Here is a 10,378-nt window from a genome sequence, read left to right as displayed (position 1 = left end):
CACAAAGATAACATAAGAGAGATTAGGGCTCGTACAGAGGCGTATAGGCAGTAATTTTTCCCTCGTTCTGTTTAGGAGTGGAACAGGGAGAGAATACGCTAGTTGTGGCACGAGGTACCCTCCACCACGCACCGTATAGTGGATTGCGGAGTATGTATGTAGATGTAGATGTAGATCTGAAGTCAGGTAGATTTCCGTTGTGCTGTTTCTTTGTGATAAAATCTGGGACTGAATTCAGTTCATATTTGTGTGACTTCAGACTACATGGTATTCGACGTAAATCAAAGAATTATAAGCACTGTTTCATTGAACAGGAAGCTCGAGTCTACAAAAAAGCCGTTGCTAAATGACAGAAGTGCTTGTCACCGAAATAACACTCGGCAATAGGTAAAAATTTTCGGTTAAAACAGTAAGTGCCACGACTTGGTATCGCCAGTTTATTGACTTTGGTGATTGTGGTTACAGAGAGCCGTCCTCTTGTGATAAATCTCGACTTAAAATATCACTCAGTGGTGATTATGGTCCACATCAGACATATTACTTCCAGACTTGTGATTTTGGTATACAGAATTCAGATTCGATCGAGAATTTCTTCAAATGCCCGACGGTTAACTGCGTCAGGCGATTTTATCTGAATAAATATTGTTACATTTGTGAAAATAAAGTGGTTCTCGTTTTAAGTCTACTTTGGCGCTTGTAAAATCGTCTAAGATCGCAAAATGTAGTTTCCGAACTTAATGCATAAGTGAATTTTTTGGAGAGATTTACATATTAAATTTCTGAACTGACTTACTACACGTTTAACCAACCCGTTATTGCGACTATCCTACTTGTAATATCATCAGTTACCAGAATCTGCGGTTTGAATTTACCTATCTGGATTTAATAAAGGCTATTTCTCTGTATGTGCTGGATGTAGTGTCCGCTTCGGCCTTACCACTAGGAACATTAATTGTCCTGGAAAAATGTATTATATATACACAAAGTACACTCCGTCATATACCGTCGAAGTATGATGGAGTCTAGACGTAGATATGTATAGGTGTAACAGGGCGTTTCGTGTCTGACGACAAAACAATATCTACAATGAAGTTTTAATAAAACATTAATACCTAAATGCAACAATATTCATATAGTAAAGTGCCTGACAGTATACCGTCTGTCTGCCTACAAAGCTTATTTGAAAGAAAAGCAAGAGGGTTAGTAAAAGATGGTATATGTTTATTCTTAGAATAATAAGCACCTTTTTGATAGTTAACTGAACAGAGAGGATCTGGTATTTCCCATAATAAACGAAACATAATCAGTTCGTGAAAGTTGAGAAAATGGGAATAAAGGATAGTTAAGGTAGCGTTCTCGAATGTTTTTGTTTACGGCGGGATGTGTGAGCGGGAAGCACACAACTTTCACGGCCGGGTGAAAAAAACGCCTGTCGTCTGCAGTGAACGGCCCTGGGCGGCGGCTGCGCACGTTTTATGAGATATATAGCGGAGCCACGGGAAATGTCCGGTAAAAGCTTTTACTTGCTTGCTCGCGAACGCCTCTGGCGGGTTATACATAAAACATGGAACAATGGTGTCACCGCGGTCACAACAGAGCTGTATGCAGGCCGACACACAAGCAATCGCCAATGCAGCGACTTGAATTGTAAGCTACGAAGTATTTCTCATCTTTGGTCTCCACATGATGTAAGTTATGAATCCATACTAGGATGAGGCAAGCTATAAACAGGTCTCTCTTCATCTTCCGGTTACCGCTTAGGTGATGCACTATTTGAGTCCAAAATCGAACGGTAGGTGCTCACAGAGTGATTGGGGTTGTTTGCTGTTTTTACATAAATAGCCTTACTTCTCCACCGGTACAGTGCAGAGCTGTAAGTTCTGTTACGGTTGTTCACTTTTGAGAGTATCTGCAGGTCTCTTGAAATGCATATGCTATAGAATGTGTGTCATATTTGCAACGGAAGTGTTGTATTGTCCCATTGATACGTTCTTATGATATCACAATTAAAGGGGCCCTTCCATCTGTTCGCTTTCTAAGTTGAAATGTGACAACTCGTATCTGTCCACCACTTTCATTTCGTCCTACATTTCAAGGATATTTGTGTTTGGAGGGAAGACCTCGAGAAGGTAAAATCTTTAACAATGTGCCTGGTACCATTAACATCTACATTCCTTCGATTTATATATATTTTAATTATCAGTTATAATAAATAAAACTACTGTAGGAAAATCTTGTGTATTATGTAGTCCGCAACAAGGCATGTACATAATAAACTTAGCGCTTATTTTAGACGTATGAAATGTCACCCTCCACATACGGTCCAGTCAGATTAATGTGACCACCGCCTATGGTCGACGTGAACGTGCAATAAATACTTAGGGACGACCGGTGGCAGCAAATTCAGTTTGAACGTGGTGTGTCACAAGTTTACGACTTGCTTTTTGCAAGTGATCTACCAATAAATCCTAGTCTCTGGGTTGCTTTCCCCACAAAAATTATCTTTATGATCGGTCAATTTAAGTAATTTTTAATTGTAATCACTAGGTATTTAATTGAATTCTGAGGTTTTATATTTGTGTGACTTAACGTGTAACCGAAATTTAGCGGATTGCTTTAGTAATCATAAGACTAACATCACAGTTTTCGTTACTTAGAGTGAACTGTCACTTTTACATTATGCGGATATTTTGCAAGTAGGTTCCGTTATTTGGCGACTTTACGAGACGGTAAAAGACAGCATCATCTGTAAACTGTCTAAGAGCGAAGCGTATGTATAAATGAGCATAAGCAGAAAGCCTATTACACTTCCTTGGAGAACATAAGATATTACTTCCGTTTTACTTAATGACTTACCGTCAGTTACGAAGAAATGTGACCTTTCTGACAGGAAATTATGAATCCAGTTGCACAAATGAAACGATACTGCGTAGGCATGGAGTTTGATAAGAGATGTCTTGTGAGGAACGCCGTAAAAAGCCCTCCGGATATCTAAATATTTGGAATCAATTTGAGATCCCCTGTCGATAGCATTCAGGACTTCGTGTGAATATAGAACTAGTTATCTTTCACAAGAACGTTACTTTATGAATCAGTGTTGCTGTTTGTCAATAAATGGTTTTCTTCGAGGGAATTATCAATGTCCGAAAACATCAAGTGTTGCAAAACGCTGCTGCAAACTGAAGATAGTGACATGGCTCTGTAATTCAGCGTATTACTCCTATTTCCTTTCGTGGGTATTGGTGTGACCTGTGCAACTCTCCAGACTTTTGGGTACGGATATTTCGACGAGAGAGTGTTTGTATGCGTTTGTTAGTTTGGAAACTTTCTATCAGCTTACTGTGAAAGGGAACTGACTGGTACACAATATGAACCATAGGCCGTGGGAGTCATTGAAGCTACTTAGCTACACCGAGGACATCTAGGTCTACAGTTCATATGTAAGCAGTTGTTCTTGATTCAAATTCTGGAATATTCACTATATTCACTTCATCTTCTTTCGTGAAAGAGCTTCTCAACAACGTGTTCAGTAGCTCTGCTTCAGTGCCAGTGTCATCAGTATCAGCAACATTGTCTTCGCACAGTGAAGGTACTGATTGTGTCTTGTAACTTCTGTACTTCACATACGATCACAATCTCCTTGGAGTTTCTGTCAGAGTTCGAGACAGAGATTCCTTGTGGAAAATGTTAAAATCGTCTCGCACCGAAGTCCGCGCTAAGTATCGGATTTTGGGTTCTTCTAAATGTGGTAAGCTTTTTTTCTGCATCAGTCTTCAGATCCGTTTTGCATAAAATGGAGGATCAGTACCATCACTTATTAATTTATTTTGTAGGCCTATGTAGCTAAATAGCAGTCAATACTTTTCCTTTGAATTTAAAGTACATGTGGTCTACGGTTGCATAGAGTGGTAAGAGTGGAGACGATCTCTTAGGAAGGCATCAAGCTATCTGAATAATTTCCTTTATTTCATCACACATTTTTTTTAAACATATGCGGGGCTTGTTAGTGTATAGACTTACGTTAAATGTTGGTTACTGGCTCTGTGTCTGTCTTACCTGCTATAATGAGTTCACTTCCAAGATCTTACTCCAGGCGGGTGAGAAATGAATGCGGGCAACGAAAATAATAAACGCTAAAATGATGATTTGGCCCTGTCTGACTACCCCCAGAAGCAGATCATAGGATCTCTTAACTCTATAAATTACAATATAAACATAAATGAATGATGTGGGCAACTAATACTACTAAATGATAAGCGTTGTTTCTTATTATACATTTATTGCAGATTAAAAAAAAACACCCTTTATGACAAATGTCTATGTTTCCTAAATAAATTATTAATCAATTGCCCAACTCTACCCCTTTTTATGGCCACGTGATCTAACATAAATAACACGAAATTACTGACATTATCTACGTACCAAGCACTAGAAGAAACTACTCTCAAAGATGATCTACAGTGGTGTGGAACTTCAGTGGAAATTAACGTGATCATAGCTGTTTGGCTTCATAGCCCTAATAAGCCGAAGCAATTTGCGATATCACCGTATGTACTGAGTCCGGTGCGTCGGCGTGCTGGTTCTCGTACACGTCTACGTCGATGGACGAACTCCAGCCACAAAATAAAACTCTTCCAAACACTACTGTCTTCTCCTCTCTGTGTTCTACAGACGAGAAACGCGAACTCCCAGCCAAAAGGACGGAGTTCAGATAACGTCTCAACGTACACTGCCTAACTGTTTTAACTATAAATTCTCCTGAGAGCAAAGACAGCAAGTCCATCTGTATCAACAAAGCTGGTACTGACCGACCGTCTCACACGGGCGCTCACAACGGAAAACCTAGTCTCTCCACCGCTGGCTTCCCAGCAAGGCTCGGCTCGCCACCCTCGTAATTCCGAGAACGAATCATATTCCCAAAACCACGGTATATTCTCCCTCTCTACAGATTCTACCGAACGCCGACCAACCATATTTTAGTCTTTTGTCGTCCTTCGCGGAAAGTTTGCGAGAAAAAACCTATACTCGTAAAATGGTACGCTTCTGAGTAAAAATCCGCGAAAATAACCCAGCCTGCGTGATTTCCAAGGTGACGCTTCCGCGTCCAAAATTTTCGTAGTTTCCGAAGTATAATCCTTCCTGTCCGGCTACAATACCGCCCAGTCACGACTCTATTTTGCTCCAGCGCTCAGGTGTCCCGACGTCTGTATTGCTACTTCCTGTGTTTAAGCAGGACCGACGCACCTGTTTGGCCCTTCCACCCAGAACAAAAATGAGTTCCGGCTCCCGTTTCATTACACTGTCGTTCCAACCTCTACTAGTGTAGTCAATCATTCATTACGCCGTTCTGATAACAAATACACTCCGTCACCTTTCATGCAATAAGCGTTAACAATTATTTACAAGGCGTGCGTGACAACGTCAGTCTCCTTTATATACTCATATATACGGTGTAGAACCTGTCACATGATACCTAATTGTGGATGTAGATCATGGAAAAGCATGTTTATGATTGCTTGTAAGGTGCGAAATTATAGCCACCTTACACACTATGCAGTTCATAGTAGCTTACTCGCATTCCTATTTTCGTATTCATTGTATTGATTTTGTATGTAGAAACCTGTTTTACCTGACCAGAAGTCCTGTTCCTCCTGTCACCGAACTTTGCTGATTCTCACTATATGTAACCTCAACCTATTCATTTCTCTTTTTTAATTTTGTTATCTTCCTGCCCGATTAAGGGTTCTAACATTCCATAAGGTGTCATAATCTCTTCAAATGAGTCACAAATTGATTGCCTTTCTGAAATGTACAGCCTCTTGTGACGTCAACAGCATGGGTGCGAAATAGTGGTTTCCAGGACTGCACCGGAAGCGGACTCAGGAATGTAAGAGCAATGTTTACCTTATTTACGGCTGGCGACCTGGGATGTAGTACTTACCTCACAAGCAGTGTGGCATTCTCGGCTCATTCTGTGCCAGCAGTGCAACAACGGTGGCTGTCATCTTCCTTGGTGTCCAAATAGCGTATTAGATGAGGTGGTGCAAAGCCAGGCAGCCGGTGTAAATAACCCGCGGCCTTTCCGCAGCTGCAGGAAGCGTGAGTTCAACCAGGCACGCTCAGAACCAGACTGTTTATCAGGCTCCAGCTGCTAGGTAGTGGTTTCACCCCATGGATCCTGTTCAGGCTCCTGAACCGTCAATGCTGCCTGCCAGCTTGCAGGCCAGTGGATCAGACGAAACGATCATGTTCGATGAGGGACGGTGTGGTCCAGCAGTGCGTTCGACTGCTGACTGACAAGACTGTGCCAGTCCAATGCTGCATGCAGAATGATTTCTACAGCCTGATCAGAAGTATTTATACTCTATCCAGCTGTGTGTGATGTCGCTAGAAGCTGGCTCCTTTCATATACTTGACAGTGGAAATGCTACACTCTGGTGCACCATATAACTACAATTATCAGCCAAAACATTATCACCACTGCTAGACGCGACGTTGGATGTCTCATGATGGTGTTACGAGCACGTAACAAAAATGTGTAAGCAAAGCAGACACGGACGGGTTATGACCCTAGCAAAGATATGGGCTGCAAATATGCAAATTCACTGTCATTAGCGATTTTGAGATACGGTAGATCATTATTGTGCAGAGCCTATGAACGAGTATCTCGAGACGGCGAAACTGGTGGAATGTTCACGTGCTAGTGTCGTGAGCACTAAGGGAAGGAGGTGGAAGGACAGTGGAAGTAGCACTAGGTGTTTAATGGTTGGATGTCCACGACTCTTCACTGAACACGCGGTTCGCAGGTGAACCGTGGCGGTTATAATTTTGATGATCATACCACTCCACTGGCGCCACTAACTACTTTTACACCTGATATCAATCCTTGTCTTTTCCTATGGCTAGGGTCTTTCGTCGACAAGTGTGTGTTTGGGTTTGGCGGGCCGTGGTACCGGCAGTTGGCGGAAGGCCACGTGGCTAGTGAGATGGGTTTTGCGGCGCTCCTGCAGCCCGGACGTGGGCTCGTGAAGCAGCGACTTGTTTAATTGGTCGCAACCAAAGTTTTCCCGCTGGACTAAGTATTGATAGCGGCGAGTTGCGGAAAGAGCAGCTGACGCCACAACTAGGTCAGGTAGCACCAGCCAAGTCTGGCGACTGAAACATTACGGCACCAGTAGATCAATTGCACAGATTCGAGGCAGTAAGACCCTTGCTTTGAATCCTGAAAGCCATTGCTCCTTTGCACCTGAGGGTGTTAAGAGTAGAAATTTTATTGGTACTTGTTTTTGTAAACCCACGTCTGTTGTTCAAATGGCTTTGAGCACTATGGGACTCAACGTCTGAGGTCATTAGTCCCCTAGAACTTAGAAATAGTTAAACCTAACTAACCTAAGGACATCACACACTAGGCAGGATTCGAACCTGCCACCGTAGCGGTCTCGCGGTTCCAGACTGCGGCGCCTAGATCCGCACGGCCACTTCGGCCGGCACCCACGTCTGTGTTATAGTTAAATCAGACGCGTCATGTTCATTACATCTACGAGTGATAATTCCAGAACATATTCATTGTAGGTGAATGAATACTCTCTGTTGTAAACTGATATGATGTAATTGAGACTGCAGTAAAATCTGTGTCGAAGTCGAATCACTGGTAAAAGAGGGTCTCCCTAGTATTACGATTTGCTAGTTGTTGTAGTTCAGGCAGTCAGTTTTCATGCAATATTAAGGAACATCTAGCTTGTGACTTGCATGTTTAGCCACTTCCGCAATGTGTTAATATTTCGTAAACCTTAGATATTGTGTCAGTAGCCTTGCCTGCGCAGATTGCTGCTTCCTGTCATGCATGTTTTCAGGGTAGTTCTGGCAACAGATGACGCGTTCAGATTTCCCGGGCCCTGACCAAAGGCGAGTTTTCTTATTGCTGTGGCGACACTTCCATCACTGCACGACGCCGTGGTTTGCACGCAGCCAGGCACCTCTCTCAGCTGCCTCGTGTTAGCTTAAGTTAAGTAAATCTAACCGTTTTTGTACGTGCCACAGCGGAGTGTCGTCCAATTAACTCCAGATCCCTTTATCAATTCACATTTTGAGAACTGAGCAACCACACAAGCCTCAAGGTGTGTTCTCCAAGTCTGAAGTTCCTTGTGTCTATGTTTGCCCTTTAACAACTTGTTTAAATCTTGGATAAGAACCTTCCCCAAGTTTGGCTTCGCCATTTTAACCCACCAGTCGATAACAGTGGCATATCTACTACGAGCACACAGGCATATTGCCCAGGCTTCTTTAATCAGGTCTTCTAAATCATGATTTACCATTTACTATCAAGGAAATGGCGAACTCGCTGTCTTTTTAGATTTATGCAAGCTGAGACAGTAGAATCGCCCGAAAAGTACCTAGGAATGGTTTCTACTTTTGTCATGGAAATTTCAAGATTTTTAGAAGTATATAATGTATCAATCCTGCTACGAGATGTTGCTGTGACATAAGTGAACTCAACAATGGAGGGGTACTTGATTTCCCATATATCCTTTAATTCTAAACCAGTAACTAGTTGTTTTACTACTTCTGCTTCAATTCATAATGAATAAAATGTCTGTTCTGATAGTCGTGTAACTGAATTTCCGCCTTTCCCTCCGCGACCGGTTCAGATTCCTATCGCCCGCAGGATAGAACCCGTAACGGCGACAAACAAGCGACGTCGCAATCAAGATGGTGAGGGTGCGGATCTGGCTGTGCCTTCTGCCCCAAACTCCTCCGCGTCGATTGTGTTCCCTGCTCCTGTCGACGCTACGGTACCTCCCATCCGTGGTACGGTGAGTGGCGAAGAAGTTATCTCCAGCATGACCCCTGCTCGCGAAGTGGCTCCTCCTGAGCTGCCTGTGTGTGAAGGAGCCGAGTCCCCCGCTTCGTCTTCGTGTCCTCCGTTACAGTCTGAGACAAAGCAAAGTCCTCCTGCTCCTTCGTCTTCGGACGCCGACGGTTATAAGAATTTGTCGCCTACAAGGGCTCCTGAGGAGAATAAAATTAGCGACCAAGTATCACCTGTTGTATTAGTAGTTCCACCGAATGCTTCCGTCTTAGTGACAGGACCTGCAGTACATTACCCTTGTTCTGAGGAGCAGGAGGCTCTGCATATAACCCCTCCCACACATCCGTCTGCAGAGATCGCCATGCCACGTCCGACAGAAACAGTGTATACAACCTGGCACATACGAAATCTAAGAAAAAGGGTTCTGGTCTCTCTATGTCTGATTCATCTGTGGACTCCGCAATGGACCTTGACGCTCAGCTGTGTACCTAATTCTGCTCAATATCTTCCGTACATTCCTTTACAGCTGTGATCAATGTACCAAGCCTACACTTTCCTTTCCGTAAATGTTAATCGCGTGGAATCAGAATTGCGATTGGATTCGCTGCGTCAGTTCATTTGTGATTCAAGTGCGGACATAGTCTTTTTACAGCAGGTGTTATTAATTTCTCCTTTTTCGCATGATCCTTAATGCAGTACCCGAATATTCTACGGCGACAGCCTTATTCCTTCGCGAATTGCTGAGGTGGAAATGTTGGATTCTAGCAATGGAATAGCTTGTCAGCTTTTTAATCTTACCTTGGTTGTTTTATATGACCCTTCTGGCACATGAACTGGTCCCCTCCTTACGCCTAAAAGACGTCTGGATCTGTAAATAACGGACGTTAGTTAATTTTACCAACTTTACAGCAAGTCTAGTAGCAGGATAGATAGGTATTACTTATCAGACTGCCTGAGCGATAGTATTCTTAATGTTGAAGTCATCGCAGCTTCCTTTACGGATCACTGGACGGCAACCAGTCCAATTGTTTCGCCCTCCGTGGATGCTAACGTCGCTCACCTAGCTGACCACTCTCTCGATGACGTGATGTGAGTCGTGTGGGAGCTTACTCTAGGTCCACTGGGAAATACTCGTCTACCCTGGACTGGCGAACACAGCTATCAAAACCGAGGCTCAGGCAAACTTTGATACTTTTCTGTGCTGCCAAAGCGCGAGACTTTCGGAGGACTTAGGAATATTACTATTCGATCCTGCGTGACTTTATGCTGCTTCGGATCACGCCCCTCTGCGAATTGCGGATGTTAGGCGTGTAAAGGCAAAATTGTTGACCTTGAAGAGAAGACAAATGGAAGATTTGAAAATCCGATCGGAGCCGCGTTCATTGGTGACGGAACTGACTTCTTTATACCATCTGCTTCGGCATCAGTCACATCGCCGTCGCGCTTGTATTCATTCTCTCAAGACAAATTATAGTCGTATCGCAATGGCGCAAGCTGATATAGTGCGTATCTTACTCCAGTGCTATGTAGACATCTGCGAAATCGATGGGTACAATGAAACCTTTTACG

This window comes from Schistocerca serialis, chromosome 1 (genome assembly GCF_023864345.2).
Source record: "Schistocerca serialis cubense isolate TAMUIC-IGC-003099 chromosome 1, iqSchSeri2.2, whole genome shotgun sequence".
Lineage (NCBI taxonomy): Eukaryota > Metazoa > Arthropoda > Insecta > Orthoptera > Acrididae > Schistocerca > Schistocerca serialis.
The sequence above is the reverse complement of the archived record's forward strand: the minus strand, read 5'-3'. Positions refer to the sequence as shown.